The sequence below is a fragment of the Macrobrachium nipponense genome, chromosome 1 (genome assembly GCF_015104395.2).
Source record: "Macrobrachium nipponense isolate FS-2020 chromosome 1, ASM1510439v2, whole genome shotgun sequence".
NCBI lineage: Eukaryota > Metazoa > Arthropoda > Malacostraca > Decapoda > Palaemonidae > Macrobrachium > Macrobrachium nipponense.
The window spans coordinates 77,063,842-77,080,719 of record NC_087200.1 but is presented as its reverse complement, the minus strand read 5'-3'; the positions used below and the strand labels follow the sequence as shown (position 1 = coordinate 77,080,719).

General features: G+C 34.9%; 1 long non-coding RNA gene across 1 annotated transcript in view; it reads left to right on the top strand.

Annotated features, from left to right (window-relative positions):
• Nucleotides 1–15,222, top strand: part of LOC135220214 (uncharacterized) — a 17,716-nt gene extending 2,494 nt beyond the window's left edge. Inside the window, exons 2-5 of the long non-coding RNA XR_010315607.1 lie at nt 1,983–2,074; nt 5,280–5,419; nt 11,812–12,065; nt 13,987–15,222. This is a non-coding gene — a long non-coding RNA (uncharacterized LOC135220214). The remainder of the gene's footprint in view (nt 1–1,982; nt 2,075–5,279; nt 5,420–11,811; nt 12,066–13,986) is intronic.
• Nucleotides 15,223–16,878: the final 1,656 nt, after the last annotated feature.

Sequence of the window (16,878 nt, the reverse complement as noted above, 5' to 3'; positions counted from 1 at the left end):
CCCAAGTGAGTACTGTAGCCCGAACACGTGACTTCTGCCAGCGAGATGTTCTGATACGAACTCCGTCGTGAATAGTTAGCCTCGGATTTGTCAAACTGCAATAATTGGTTATTTACAATGTGGCTCTGCGAACCAGTCAGCAATTATGATTAAAATAACTTTATTGCTTTGTATTAAAGACGCGTTACATTGGAGGCAGAGATTCGAAATCAGTGCATTGTACGAATAACTGAAATTTAAACGAACTGAATAAAATGCCAGCGCTGTATATATATCCCCAAGACATTCCTAAGTGCAAGCATCAGGAAGCAATATGGGGTTACTTTGATCAATAAGGACTGGTACTTAACGGAGAGTAGGAAAACTTATTTACTACACAGGTACAAAATAGTATGTCGGCTTAAGCATTAATACCAGACTGCAGCTGAAGATATCAGTTCAGCTTGGAAAATTGATTGGATTTGATACTTAAGTATAATAAGAGGTCAATATGATAAGTAACTTTTTACATATTTGAAATAAAGCACTATTGAACTAAACTATGTACACCTAGATGTGGCTTCGGTTTCAAAATTCATACACAAGTACAATGCAGGGCCCTTGGTTTTACACTTACGGCGTTGCCCTCAACACTTTGGAATGGTTAGCATCTAATTCCTGGATGTTGTATCCACCATGGGATTCGTTTTCTCAAAAAATCCGTGGACTTTTATTTTGTGGGGGTTGTTGACCTTTATGAAAGCTGTCTTTGTGGTATTTCGATGTGAAACACGAGTTCTACGATCCTTTGCCATTACAGAGTTCAGTTTCAAAATTTCATTCCTTGGAAACTGTGAAAGGTCTGTAGGGATTATGAACAAATTACTCCTATTCCCTAGTATAATAAAGACTGAATGCAGCTTTGTATTAAGTATCATTGACATCTCGGGTCATCATGTCTCACGACATAAACGAGAGTAATAGATTCTTTAAGTAGAGTATAAAGGCTATGAAATACTCTGAGGTACTACTTAGTTATGAGCATTTCCCATCAGAAACGTTAGCTTATGTAGACGTTTGATGAATGACAATTCTTATGATATGCAGTCCATAGTGACAAACAAATGGATATAATTAAAGTTGTATCATACTGCTGTAAAGCACTGTGAATATCATAGTTTTTCTGATAAAGGTAGCTTTTTATTACTGTGAAGGGCAGTCGTAGTAATCAATAGTTTTAAATTTGCAACAATAAAAAGTATGGAATTGCAGTACACAGAAGCATCCTGATCCAACATCTCACAAACCCTACGTGATCAGGGGCCTATTGTTTCCCCACTGCCCCCCCCCCCCCCCCCCACCCCACCCGAAAAAAAAATTTATACGCATATGGATTTATATTTGGTTTAAATAAACATCTTAATGGTAAACATTAAGTTCGTCAAAAGACCAAAATCTAGAGAAGTGCGTGTTTAAATATTTTTTAAATTGAGAAGTTGATACCTTCATTTTAAGACTTTCTCTGCCAAACTGTTTGGGTTAACTTATTGAGGATTCTTCATTAACTACACTGACACCATGTGTGATAATTGCAATGCAGCAACGTAAAAGATTATTTTAAATTCTTAGAATTAGCAGCTCTTACGGGAATAAAAGTCAAAAGCGCCACGGCCATGAATTAACAGACCGGTAAATTTAAAATTACACGATAACCCCATTTAGTGGGATAGAACATTTGTGAAAGCTTGAACAAAATTCAGAAATTCCAATAAAAATTTTGACACTAAAGCTATTTCTACATTCTTCCAATTTTGGTGCGATAGGAAACATCATGGAATTTCAGTCTTGAATTTGTGGTAATTTGTATAATTTACATTGTACCTACATTCTTTTTGAAATGCCATACTAGATGTAAAGGTTTTCGTTAAATTTTATATTAGTAGAAAATTATTCAGTGAATTTTCCGTCAAACATGACTTACTGTATTTTGAATTTTGTTACAGGTACAGCTTGAGTTGAGTTTCAGGAGTTAGACTGGTTATTTAACAAGAGATCTCAAGAACTCAACTGAGAGTAGTAAATAGAAGATTTTTCGGTAAGAGATCATCAATCATCTGCACTAAATGTCTTGTTTGCCCTCTTGCCTACACAAATTTCTGTTCGACTCAGGCTTCCCAAACCATAATAGTACTTATCCAATAAGAGTGGCTCTTGCAACCCTTCTGGTGTACAGTGGAGTCCAGCTGACACATCTCAGACTCTTCTCCCTGAGATGGAGATGGGCAAAGGACGCATCTAAACCACCTCGATCTCCATTTAATTAAAATTGCTAATTCATGGGTGCTGCCTTGTTTAAAGAACATAAACGTTGTCAGTGGTGGTTTTATTTTACTAGGTTAGTTATACGAATGAATACTGGCGCTAACAAATTACAAAACATGTCATTTATTGTTCAGTTGGTAGCTATGTGAAAGCTTAACTTGTTCCATTCAGTTCTCAAACCAGAATTAATCATTAAGCATTTAGTAAGTAACATAATCTCTTAATAAAACCATATCGCAAAGTGTATTAGGATTTGAGTGGACAGGACGTTAAATTGTCAGGGCCTTATCAACTGTAACATATGAGCAACTCTTAGTATTTAAGATAGTTTTCCAGTTCCAAGAAGGAACAATCGAATGATACTGTAACCTTGAGTCCAGACAAATCAAAATTTTTACTCAGTTTTCACAAGAACTGCGTTTGCCACATGGACATTTGCTAAATTCATTCATTTTTGTACTTGTGCACTAGTGTTATTGCCAGATTCACCCATTTTACTTAGTCGCATACACTTAGCCAACAAGAAAAAAGCCTAGTATATACTCTTATTAAAATACAGTAATTTTCATTTCATAAGGTGTCAATTGCAAATCTTAATTATCCACATACCAAGGAAAAACCTTCTCTATGTACCCTGTAGGATGGTAGTGCCATTTGTGCCTCTCAGAGAGTGCACTGTAGGCACTAAGGTTCTTTGCAGCTTCCCTTCGCCACTAGCTGCAACCTCTTTAATATTTTTTACTGTACCTCCATTCATATCCTTTTTCTCCCATTTTACTCTCCACCCTCTTTTAAAAATTGTTTAAACATTATTTTCAATGCTGAATGGTCTCATTTTGTATTCCAATTTAAATGCCTTCTGTGTAGCAATTTGATGTTCATACTGATAATGTAATCTGTAATCCTAAATGTTCTGGGACTGTCTAATCCCGTTATAGTTCAAAGAAACTCAAGGTAATGAAATCACTTATAGTCAGCATAGGGAGCAGATAGATAGGGCAGGTTGGTTAGTTTATTTTGGCTAGATAGGATACCGAGTGGATTGTTGCCAGAAAATCCGGTTGAAGTTAGTCTAGTTGTTGGCTTAAGGTAGGACAGTTAGCCCATCGATTCAGGTGTGATAAGTCACTGGATCAATGTTAGACTGCTAGTCTCAATAGGTTGTAGTAATATTTGGTTGGTTAGTAGAATGAGATAATATTGATTAGGCAGGACCAAGATCAAATTTAATCAGATAAGATTGGATTATTAGTGAATGGCTTAGGTAAAGATTTAAATGTCAGGTTGGACGAAAGATAATTTTTTAAGTTAATAATTTATATACTAATTTGTTGATCTGGATAATGGTGACATTTGGTAAGACTTAGAACAAAAGTTATAATTACTATTTCCCATTGCTATAATAAGACAACTATGTTAACTTTCCAACATCCAAATATTAAAGGCTACATAGTAATCTCAGCGTGGTGGAGGACAATAGAGTTGTAAGTTTAAGTATTTGGGATCCTTTGTTGTAACGCTGGAGGTAGTATGGAAGAAGTAAAACATCGGGTACAGGCTGGCTGGAACAACTGGAGAGCAGCCTCTGGAGTTCTTTGTGACAAAACAGAATACCGCTGAGGTTAAAAAATAAATTTCCAACAAGACAGTGGTAAGAACAGCATTGTTGTATGGTACTGAAACAGCAGACATGAGAAAGAGAGAAGATGGATGTGGCAGAAATGAGAATGCTTAGGTCGATTTCAGGGGTGACATGAGAGGATAGGATCAGAAATGAATACTTATGGTGGTGGAAGTATCAAAGAAAGTGCAGGAGGGGAGGCTGAGATGGTATGACACCTGTTTGAGAGATGATGGAGGCCACTCTAGGAGACATACTATGGGGATGGAGGTTAAAGGAAGAAGAAGAGGGAGACCAAGAAAGAGATGGAAGGACTGTGTGAGAGGAGACTTACATGAGAAAAGAGTTGCTGAGGCAGAAGCACAGGATAGAAATGAATGGAAACGGCTCATCCAAAACGGCAACCCCATATAAAAATGGGAACCAGCTGGAAGAAGACTACTAATCTTCACCAGTAGGGTATATGCATCCCGTTTCTTAGGAAATTAGGTTTTACTTGTTTTTATTAATTTTTTTTATCACTAATCCTTAGTATTTTCTTGTCATTTGCGTAGTTTATTTAATTTATGGTAGAAATAGGTCAGTCAGTGGGTAAAGTTTAAATACATTCGTCAGCAGGCTAGATATGATACTGTAAAGAAAAAGTGTTAAGGCAGGATAAGGTAATTACTGTTTTAAAGTAAAATATGTATGGCGTTATTTCTTGAGGCCTGGCAAATTAATAAATGGTTTACAGTCGTTCAAGTAATCAGTGGACTGATATAAGACAGGTTGGTCAGGGAAGTGGTGTTCGGAGGAAGTAGAATTGGTAATTTTGTTAACGTAGGAATAGTGAATCAAAGGATTAAGCGAGGCTCTTTCAAGGCACTTGTGTGACCCCAAACGCTGAGCAAATACCTTTTTATCCATTTAAAACAAAGAAATTATGTAACGCTCTTAAGACATTATTTGATTAAATTTTATTCAGTTAAATGCACATTGTAGGCATCAATTTTATTGATTTTTAATGATAGTTTCTAAGGTCATTTTTGTTATTGCGGTTCTGACAGCACTACATTTTTATGATTCTCTAAATAAATGGTTCTTCTAGCTTCAAAGGTCGATGTCCCCTTGGTTAGTCATTAGTTAAATTTAGGCTGGGTTAATCAATGAATTAAATAATTTAAGTAAAAGGTAACTGGCGACCTCACATTAGTCATACGTGGTAGTTAGATATGCATAGTCAGTGATTGTCACTTTCTTCAGATGTTATTTGGCAACAGTGTCTTATGCCATTTATTGGCACATCATATACATATTCTTCAATTGTAGTGTTACACGAAAACGTGCCGTGTTAATACGTTATTTCTTTTCACAGGATTGAAAGGAGTTCTTGAATCGAAGAAAGTATACTCGATACTCTCCTGCTCTTCAAGGGATGATTTTCCATATTTTGTGAACCCTATTGGTTTAGTGCCATGCTGAAGAAACACACAATTCATTTTTGAAGGCGTAACCGTAAGTTCCCACCCAAAAAAAAATTTGTTAATGAAACTGTGCTTCCAGTGTCTACCAAAGGCTAAATGATTTACAGTAGCTACTGATCTTCTACTATGAGATTCAGGGCCTCTGTAACACGGTTTTTTGGACTTTGCTCCTTGTCAAAGCATCGGATGTAGCTTAAAGTTGACATATGTATATTTTACAACCACACACAAATTTTGTCAGCATTATCAATAGCCTAAACCCGAGTTTTAATTTTTATAGAGTAAAAATGATCTAGCCGACGCCATGGCCAATGATTACGAGCCAAGAGTCGAAAAACATTCATTACGTAAGCAAGGTAAACAAATACCTTTTGACTATATGTTGCCCCGCCCATCCACCAGTCAAACTCCATCGGCTCTGAAACCCAAAGACTTTATGAATGGCGGAACGATACATACGTAGATGTGGGTGGGGTATCAGTGCTAGCGTAGTAATACTACTGTAGCAGTAGTGCCGCAACAGTATAGCAGTAATATACATGAATTAAACGTTTAGACCAACTGCTGGGATCCTTGAGGATCATTTAGCACTTCTTACAACTACTCGAGAAATTAGTTTTTATAGCCAGAAGTTAAATTTTCTAATCCAACAATGCCCATGGTAGCCTTCAGTGTTATCCTGAATTATAACGAGGCGAAAGTGGGTGGAGCCTCACGAAGTCATCATTCTGACGATAATTATTGGTGAAGGTTTAAAGCCAATATACGATCCCGGCTATTTTTTTTCAGTAAATAGGTAGATAGCCAATAAATAAAAATTGCTTGATATTGGATATAGCAGTTATCAAATCAAGCTTGTCTATGTTTTTGGTAATTACCAACTATTCCTACATCTTGTCAATCTGATTGTGACCTATAAAGTAGACTAATTTCTTTGGAAACTTATTTTGGGAGTTAGACTAATAATCGAAGTGTTTTTGTATTAACATATTTTGTTGGTTTGTTCATTATGACAATTATCAGTGGGGAGGTTCCAGAGTTCATAAAGGTGTACTGCTTTGCTTGTATTTAAATTTGTATGTCATTGTTGCCAGAGGTTTAGCCTTCGTTACGTATAGCCAATCATCCATCGAGAAAGAGGGAAGAAATTATGTCATAAGTTACGTAACGATGCGTTCGAAACCTTTTCTCTGAGTAAGTTGGCCCCCGTCTTCAAAAAATTAGGTCACTTTTACATTATAAGTACCAAATTTATTCAACCTACGTAGTGCAGAATACACTCAAAAATTGTGTGTTGATATAATATGTATTCTGAATAAGCGTTATATTTATGAAATGCATAGATAAAAAGTTATTGCGAAAAAACCGTGTTACAGAGGCCCTGAATCTCATAGTAGCAGATTTTACTGTAGTGTGTTAATGCACCAACGAGAACTACCTACTACTACCTTTATTTTGTAACTTTTTCCACTTTTCACTTTGGTATTAATATATCTGACATAAATGGAAGGTTATTTATGACATAAATGGGGGGATTATCTATGACATAAATGGAGGATTATCTATGACATAAATGGGGGATTATCTGTGACATAAATGGGGGATTATCTATGACATAAATGGGGATTATCTATGACAAATGGGGGGTTATCTATTACATAAATGGGGGTTTATTTTTGACAATTTTATAGTTTTTTGCATACCTAGTACAGAATTGTCTGTGGGACCATATGCTGTTAATCGTTAAAATGTATTTTTATCAAAGCTGGAGTGAACTTTAAGTATAACGAAATGTCTTTTTAGTGCTTTATTATGGTGAAAATCTTGGACCTTCTGCGTCAGTTCTTAGTTTACTAAAACTGCTTATGCTTTTTGGTATTAACATATGAGTCCATTTACTATATAATTCTTTATTTTCATTTACTAATACAATTGATCATATAAACTGCATATTAACATGCTGAATGATGTCAAACGAATTACAAAATATATATTAGACCGAAGTTTTTTTTTTTAACTGTAGGGTATCTGAAGTAATTCAAAACTCCCTTTTTCAAATGAGCTGGTTTTCAAATGCATAAGTTATACTTTTTAGTTGCAAGATTCATGAATGCTGATTTTAGTTGTAATTTCACTTTTTACAACTTCTACCTGAAAAACAAAAATTAATTTTAAAATCCTTCATTAGGTACAATGCAACTAGAAGTAAAATATTTAAAATCCCAAATTAACTTTATTTTTCTTTAAAGTAAATACTCGAGGTATTTTTCTTTTAAATAAATACTCGAGGTACATCATAGGAAATAGAGGAGCACTTACCTAAATTTATTTTAATTTGTACTTCATTTATTACAGGATTCTTGTTTCTGTTTAATATGAAACTTCAATTCATATTTGCGTTAATTAAGAAATTGAGTAACCGGATGAAAACCTATTTCTCATGAAACTTCTCGTCTGATAATTGCTTCAGATATTCCTGTACAATTGTCTGTGAAGTGAGGAAACTGAACATTTTAATTAACGATTTGATAAAGGTAAATGAGGAATGATTCTATCAAAGATTTTTGTAACTCCGCTTTTTTATCAATGGAGCGTAAGTTTAGTGTCTCCAGACCTCTGTCGTGAGTTTCCAAATGATAATTGTGTAAAAATGATGTATCTTGTATTAAGTATCCTATTTTAAACAAGTCGACTGGACACGTGTAGCATTTGATTTACAGTCCCCTGTCTTTTCAATTTCTGTACAGCTTATTGCTATACCATTGCACTCTTGTCCAGCTAAACTTTAATGTAATTCTTAAGATCTCGAAAGTTTCTTTCTTTATAACGTAATATCCTTAGTTAAATTTCCGTAAGTCCTCGTACCTGTACTACGAAGCCATTAGGTACTAATACTGAAAGTTTTCTTAACGTCTTTTTAAGGTAAAATGTTTCCTAAACATCCTTATCCCAAGTCTTTTTAGAGAAATTTTTCCTAAACTGCTTTTAGGTAAATCTTACGGTAAAATATTTCCTTAACGTCCTTATCCTAAATATTTTTAATGTAAAATGTTTCCTTGAAGTCTTTTAGGTAAATCTGTCGTTAACGAAGTGCGTACTACTGCTTTCAGCCGTCTCTTAGTGCTTTCAATTATTTTCAAGTAATCTAGTCCTATTGACGTCATTAATACAGCAAAAGTAAATTAAGTAAAAGGTTTTTAAAATTTTTAATTCGTTCCAAATCTAACAACTGAATCCCAGCTATGTAACTGATAAAGTCCAATTATGAAACTGATAAAGTATTAACTGATGAAGTATGTTGGAGAATCTCTCTCTCTCTCTCTCTCTCTCTCTCTCGTCAAGAATATATAGTAAAGCAATTTAACATTTCATGATTTTATTATTATTTTTTTTTTACTGAAGTTGGTCATCGTCACACGTAGAAAATGCCAAAGCCTTGTTTAAAGTAAATTCGTGTCGACTCGTGCGAGTCACATTAATTATGATAATTGTAGAATGGCAAAATTTGCAATAGATATAGCATATGTAAAACTTTTTCACTCCGTTATCCTCTGGTTTTAATCGTTGAGTTTATTTCATACAGAAAGCATGTAATGAGATCTTGAAAACACTACTGTTTTTTTCCATCTGTCCATCCGCCTGTGGTGTTTTTGCATGGTAACACTGCGTCCCGGGCTTTAGATAGTTACATTCAGCTTACATTCAACGATTATAATAATACCCTATTTCGAATAATAACGGTGTAATTCGCATACAGTAAATTATTAAAACACTTTTCAGTTGCAAATGTACACCCAGATATCCTTTTATTTACCTAAAACTTACACAGCGTAACTATCTAAAGCCCGGGACGCAGTGTTACCATACAAAAACACCACAGGCGGATGGACAGATAAAAAAAACAGAGTATAGTTAGTCGTATATCTAAATAGCAGAAACATCAGATGAATTAATTTTAGTTTGACGTCTGGAAGAAAATGTTTGCAAGTGAAGGCTTATTCTTAAGGCAGAAATGATTTGAAGGCTTGTTTATAGAAAAGTTTTAAGGAACTATTCTTGGAAGTCTTAAACGAGGTCTAGAAGAAAGGATACTGTTTACAGAGAGCTTAAAAGATAGATTATTAGTGACTTCTGGAAGCGAGACTAGAAATTGTTACAATGCAAGATAAAAATTTTAAGGAGTGTTCACTCTAGTACTGGATTTTAGTAGTTAGGTTTAATGGAAAACTATGAATAATTGAGTACAAGGAAGAGAAAACAACAGATTTTATAGAAAGAATGAAGGGTACAGGTCACTTGTGAAGGGATGTTGCAATCTAGGGAACAGTTTAAAGTTTGTAATGGGGATGCTTTAGATGTGAATTTTCCATGTGTGCGCGATTCAGAAGAGTTATTTAGACCTTAACTGAATTTTCTGTACGTCCCATTAGATTAGCTGTCGTATTTTTCTTTGGTGGAAAAAGTAACTTGTCATAGTAGTTACAAAGAAACATCGGTTACAATGTATTGATATGTTTATCATTGACAACGTATGAAAGCTAAAAAAAAAAAAACAAGTATAAAACTAAACATTTGATACCATTTAAGCCATGAATGTATAAACAAGCAGTGTTTTTCCGTTAAAAATAAAATAATCATAATAAAAATGGAAAAGGAAAGCCCGCCAAGGCCCTCCCCAGTCCCACCTAGTAACGAAGCACTTAGCAAAAGTTTTTGTCTCGGTTATCATAGTTACTAGGCCCTTGAATGCTTTCCTTGTCCTTTTTTTTATATAAATCTTTTATTGTACATTTTACAAATAATAATGCAATGATTGTGAATTAAAACACCAAGAGAAAATTATGAAGGTCTATAAGAAGTTAATAGTACGGCATATAAATTATTATAATGACAAAATATTATAAGGACTCATTTGTTCTTAATTATGAGATCTGAAATGCAACAAAAAGGGAGAAAGGTTGCAACTCTAAGCAGGGATAAATTACTTTTGTTTCCAGTTGTGATAACAAATAGATTAACTTCAATAAGAAAATGGGGAGGGGGGCAGGGTCACCATCTTTCCCATGTGAAATCTCAGCACTATCCATAACTTATGACACCTGAGGCTCGTTCAAAAGCAGACAAAGATTCATAGCTGACCAAGACGCCTCACTATTGTCCCATTTTATGTATACATGATTGAGTCTGGTAAAAGAGATGAGACGCGCAAGGCTACTGCCCTGACTACCTTCGACTTCACCTACCAGCAGATAGCCAGATCGGACCGAAGTGCGCATTCACCTTACGCGTGGTCCACCAAATCACTTCGGCTTTTGTATATAAAGTTCTCAAATATGGACCCTTGGGAAAGCAACGTGGGGAGGCAAATTTAAATTTAAAACACCAAAGCAAAGCGACGCCTTTCTACATGCTATTTTTTATATATAGACTCAAACATCGAAAAGCTCAATACAACTGCTTCCTAACTACAGTACCAACAACGAAATCATTTGGCACATGGAAGCCATAGTACCCGAAAAACACATCGCTCTTTTCAACCACCTAACCGATAAAAGACATGCTCACCATCACAACACCCACGAAACCGATGCGCATCTTAACTACAGAATTTACGATAACGACTGTTCGTCATTACAGAGATTCTAGTAGCCCATTGAATAAAGGTCGAATATAATCGTGTACACAAAGTAATGTTAATTTATAAATTTACACAAACTTTTTACCGTTCGAAAATTATTTTAATTTATGCGTTAATCTTGATATTTACAAAAGAACGATCCAACCCTGAACATGACTTATCAATCATCGCTGCCGAGCTACTTGTACCAGAACGTTAAATTCACATCTTTAGCTCAATATTCTGTAATTCTTTCAAGTACCTCCTCATGATAAATAATGGCTCTAGTGAAACTTCGCATTTTCAGTCATTACACTGAATACTGCAAATATATTAGTTTGCGACCTACAGAAGAAGAGGACCAGTCGATGAACTTCAATATATTGCATTTAGAATACTAAATGAAATGCCATTAGAATGAGATTTTTTTTAGTGGCTTCAAAAACCAAGTATTTATGAAAGTAGTGTTGTCCTATTTTAATTCTCCTCAAATAGGATTATGTCTGGGGGTAGAGTTTTGCCTTGAACAAAATTAATTTTTAATTATTTGAACCTTAACTTGAAAAAGCACTCATTCACTTTATAGATTTGTCAAACTGCCAACAATGAAACGAACTTAGAGCCAGGCTTGGAGTAATTGCATTTAAGTTGAAATTTAATTAATTACACATTAAGGTAATTGTAAATATTTCTATTGTGGGAATTTTAATTGCTAATTATAGTTTCAAATAAAGTAACTATTTAATTGTAATTTAGAAGTTTTAATAAAATGAATTAAGTCATACACATGGTGCCTTTTGATACAGATCCTTTGGTATAATGGAAATGCTTTCAACGAAGGATGCTTCCACTGAAAAACACTAGCTAGAGGTGTAATGGGGTGCTCGGCTATCTGCGCCCTCAGAAAATTTATTATAGCAGGAAATTTCTACACCACCAATAGGGCAACGCGAGGTGCTTCCACCTTCCGAGAATAACTCAAGTGCGATGGTGTGTTTTTGACTCGCAACCTAGTTTAAGGGAGATTCTTAATAAGCCAACTACCAGAAGTGTAAAAAATGTAAGTTTTTCCACAATCTGATTTTCTTGAACTTTAGAGGTTTGTATGTGTTTACTGTTGAAAATTATAATGCTTATAAGAAAATAAAGATATTAACAATTTGCACAGGCAAACCATAGGATGAGAAATATTCATGTTAACGTTAATTTCTGCAGGTCTGAACTTTTAAAACAGCTTTTACAAGTTACAACTTACAATTGTTGCATAAACTGATTATAAAAGGAGACCGAGCTCTCGTATAAGTTCTTTTTTCAACAATATCCATTGTAATGTTCTATGGGAATAGGTGTTCGAAATGTAATTGCGCAACAATTGGGCTATATGTATTTGTAACTCACTAAAATTTTGAATTAGTCATTATAATAATTATAATTGTATTTGGTATTTTTTCTATATCTTAACTCTGTATTTGATAAGACAGGAATTTATAATTGTAATTGACAAAGCGTGTAATTACTCAAAGCCTGATTCGAGCACTCATAGGGATTGAACCAAGGTGTGGACATTTTCTTAATCTTTTAAATGTATTCAAATATTTCAAAGCATGAACAATTTTGGAAATATGAACATACATGTTGTTTAAGGATATAATTCTGAAATTATGATCGATTATGAATCTTTTCCTAAAGCCAACTATACTTAATACTGTCCATAGATCAATATATTAATTCTTCGGACTTCCGCAGTTAAAAAGATCTCACTAATACTCCTAAATGAACGAAGCAAAATTAATATTTGTTAAATATACTCGCAGAGGGAACCAAAAAGACTTAAAAACTGAGCAAGACATTCTCTTTAGGAGAAACTTTGCGCCTAGCAGTCAAAATATTCTCACACAAGCGTACTAATTTCTCTCTAGACCAAATTCACTACACTATCAGGACAACCCTTCAACATTACATATTGCAAACTGTGGTGATCCAGGGCAACCACACTAATAAAACATTCATGAGAGCCTTGTCTAACACCACTAGACTGGTGTGAAAGGAATAGCCATTTCCAAGTACATTATACATTACCCAGGATTTCAGGAAGGCATTAACTTTGAATTATCTGAGTACACTATGGGTGCCTGCCAACACTTACCGCTGAGGAATCTTCAAATGTGGTAGAGGGTGCATTAGAAGTGTGTTAAGAAAAGGAAGGAGTGGGGCCGAGGGTGTACAGGAATTACATTCAGGAAAAGTGTGTTGTGGGGTATAGGGGGTTGCTGGAAAAAAATATCACTAAACCGTAAATTACCTCTACTACCTGCCATTTGTTTGATCCCTTACAACTCTGTTGCTAACTAAATTTGTGCATGGTATTCATTATGTCCTTAAACTTAACCCACAATAAAACTGAAGCTTTACTCTGTAGACAACTAATGGTAGAGGGAAAGTCAAGTCTTTCCTTTACACGGGCTGGTATTGAATAATTTATTTATAGCCCAAGTCAGAGTCCAAAGTTTATAATAGTTTTAATGCATCCTGCCTTTCAGTCTTGCTCCAGCTTTTGAGAATCCTGGGTTATGATAAAATTTCATGGTTAAATTCAAGAGTTAACTTTTTCTATGTTTTCTTGAAAAGTGATATTGATCAATTATCATACTTTGAAAACATAATAGCTTTGCTGAGGATACCTTGTTCCTAAATATTACTGAATTATCTTGCTAGTTGTAAGTTACTAATGCAAATTACACCAATTCTGGTAGGGAAGCTGTCAATGCTACACTTGACTGATGAAGCATTCTATGATACTGTCTTAATAATCACTAAGAAATGTTAGAAATTATCCAAAATCTCTTATCAAATGCCTGGTTAAGTAATTAAGGAAAATAAGCGGAAAGGATTATGGTTTATTATGTAGGTTTTTAGAACTTTTAAGAATGTTTTCAGTGTTATGTTTGCGTTACATGTAATGAATGAATATCTATTTTCAGAATACATATTCGTCAGACCAGATGCTGTTTGAATGGCCAAGCACTATTAATACGTCTATTCCTTCACGCCAGTATTAGATGGCGCTGAATTCAGAGACTACAACAAACTTTAACAGTTCATCTTTCACGACGACAAATTATGAGAAAAAGCAAACCATAAACTAAGACGACTTCAGCCACGAAAACGCACACCGTCCTTCCATAACAAGTATAATTAAACATAACCCAGAACTCCTCGCAAAATACACCCTCATGTCACATCCTTAACTCTCCACGCGCGCGCACACAAAGATATTTGCTAAAAACTTAATATACAGTCATCTAATGATAATTATTGCAGTTCTTTAGCCCTTCTTTATGTCAAGGACACAAATGGTAGAAATTAGACGAAATGGACACCTAAGAACCTAGCTGGGCCCCTTTCTTAGAGAGCCCAGGTATCATAAGAGTTAAAGAAAGCACTTAAAACTCAAGAAATCAGAATGACCCACTCAAGTTTGATATTTACGTTTAGAATATAATTTTACAGTTTCCACATCAAATATCCATTAACCTTTAAACCAAATTTTCTCTAAGCCATTAACAGCGGATTTCACATAAACTTCAAAACGCTCTACACACATTCGAAGGTGTTCTTAATCACAATCATTATACATTAAGCAAAATTCACATTACTTACATTACACAGGTCATGACAAATTTGGTATTTAAAAAACTGCAAACTCATTAAAAATTGTACCATAACCTGTACATTCGACATTACAATCCCCTACAACATGAGATTATGATAAATTAAAAAAACTTAAGATCTTAACGACCTTGAGGCTTTTAACCAACCTAAGGCGTGGCATGACAATTATTGCTTTGAACTTGACTGGATAAAAAATGTACTTTAACAAGACTGGTGGGAAACACTAAAGGTGCGTCCACACTATCGAAACAATGTCCGACGGACAAACATTGTTACCATATCATAGGCGAAGCAGGATGACGTCATAAGCGTTGAAACGATGGAAGCAGATCTGGCAACAAACAGTGGTACCAGATGAGGCTGTATAACACTGCTTTTACTCTGCTCACAAGGCAAAGACCGTCACACAATTGTTAATTGGTAACAATGTTTGTCCGTCGGACATTGTTCGACCGTGTGAACGCAGCTTTAGTGGACTAAAATCAGACATATTGACCTACAAAGGCTAGAAACATTTTAACAGTACATTATAGAGTTCACACACTAGATTACTGCTCTCATTCCACCAGCAAAAGAATGAAAAAAGTTGTGCACATGGTAACTTAACTAGCCCAGATAACTTGTGGTTATAGTTTCAAAAAAACAAATATCTACTTTCATGGACCATTTGGCTCTCATTCGGCGAGTCATCAAGTGGCAAGTGTTGATGAGAGAGAGAGAGAGAGAGAGAGAGAGAGAGAGAGAGAGGGTGGGTGGGGGAGCAGGGGAGACCAGTCATATGAACGTTGACTGGGATTTACTTTATTTTTTAAGGTTTTAAGTTTTAACATCTTTAGTTTGGGAGAAGGATGGATCAAGGAGAGGGATAGGAGATCTGAAATCAGATATGCATCCGAGTGAAAAAAGAACTACTGCCAAATTGAATCCAAATGCAAAATTTGGACTAATCTGATGCCCAAATTCTAAAGCTCTGATCCGCGATATGGTTTACATTATTTCATTTTGATTTATGTATGCCCATGTAGCCCGAAGGAGAAGGTTGAAAGTTGTCTGAACAAAGCTTTTCCTACTGAGTTATGGTTATTGGAAAACAAGAAAATGGCCTCACATTAAGAAAAACTGAAGCATCATCACATACCGGGGTTTTGTCATAACGCTCCATCTATCCAATTCAACACTTACCGTTCATCATTCATACAGCCATCTACTTGCTGTGCGTAACTTATGAAAGCCTTAAACTATTTATTTGCTCTCACATTCCAATTATCCTCTAACTAGACTTTTAATGGAGGACTGCTTCATTGACCACATGCACTATTTCTCGTTCTATCTAACCATGCAAAAATTTAAACCGGTGCTTTCTGCAACATAGCCTGTACTTTCACTCACCTGTCTCTCCATACTTTCAGTATAAGTTTTACTCCCCCATAATTATATTTCATATTCTGTACTTTACTATATCCCTTCAATTCATTTACTACCCATAACCTTTAACTTAGTGCCCTTTTGCATTCCCGTGCATGTAAACATCGATGTCTGAGCAATATAAAACTCTTGAGGGCAGGAGCGAGAATACCTTAATATACAAAAATAATCCGTACTTCAGTATCCTATTCTCTCAAGGGACAGGGATTACAGCACGTTATAACCGATCATACGATTGAAAATATTAATTAATGCTCTAACTAGTAGAATCAAAAATACAAAATGGGGTTGTATCATGCTATCAAGCTTGATAGATTTCAAAGCAAAATGGGATTAAGTTAGCTATTATACTTTATACGATTACAATATCCCCAATGACTGATACATAATCTAAAAGCTCGAAAAACTCTTAAAGAGGGTAAGGAGGAATAAGGTATCTGAAATTATATCTGAAATTATTCAAACATTACTTTAAGGTAAAATATATTAAGAGTAAGCTAATTCTCTCAGGATAAAATATGGAGGAATAAAGGAAGAAGGGGTACAAGGAGAAACAAACCTCTAACTCTAGAATGGCAGGAGTTTTATAAATGCCATGAAAAATTCAATATATAAAACTGGCACTTGTTAATTAATATCTCACACCATTTACTAAGTAATTGGCAGTGGAAAATTCAATCCAAATGCATAACACCTTTCATGTTAATATCTGGTTTATGAAGCTTTTAGTGTGTCATTTATATAATACTGAACGCAGTTTCAAAATCAAACAAATA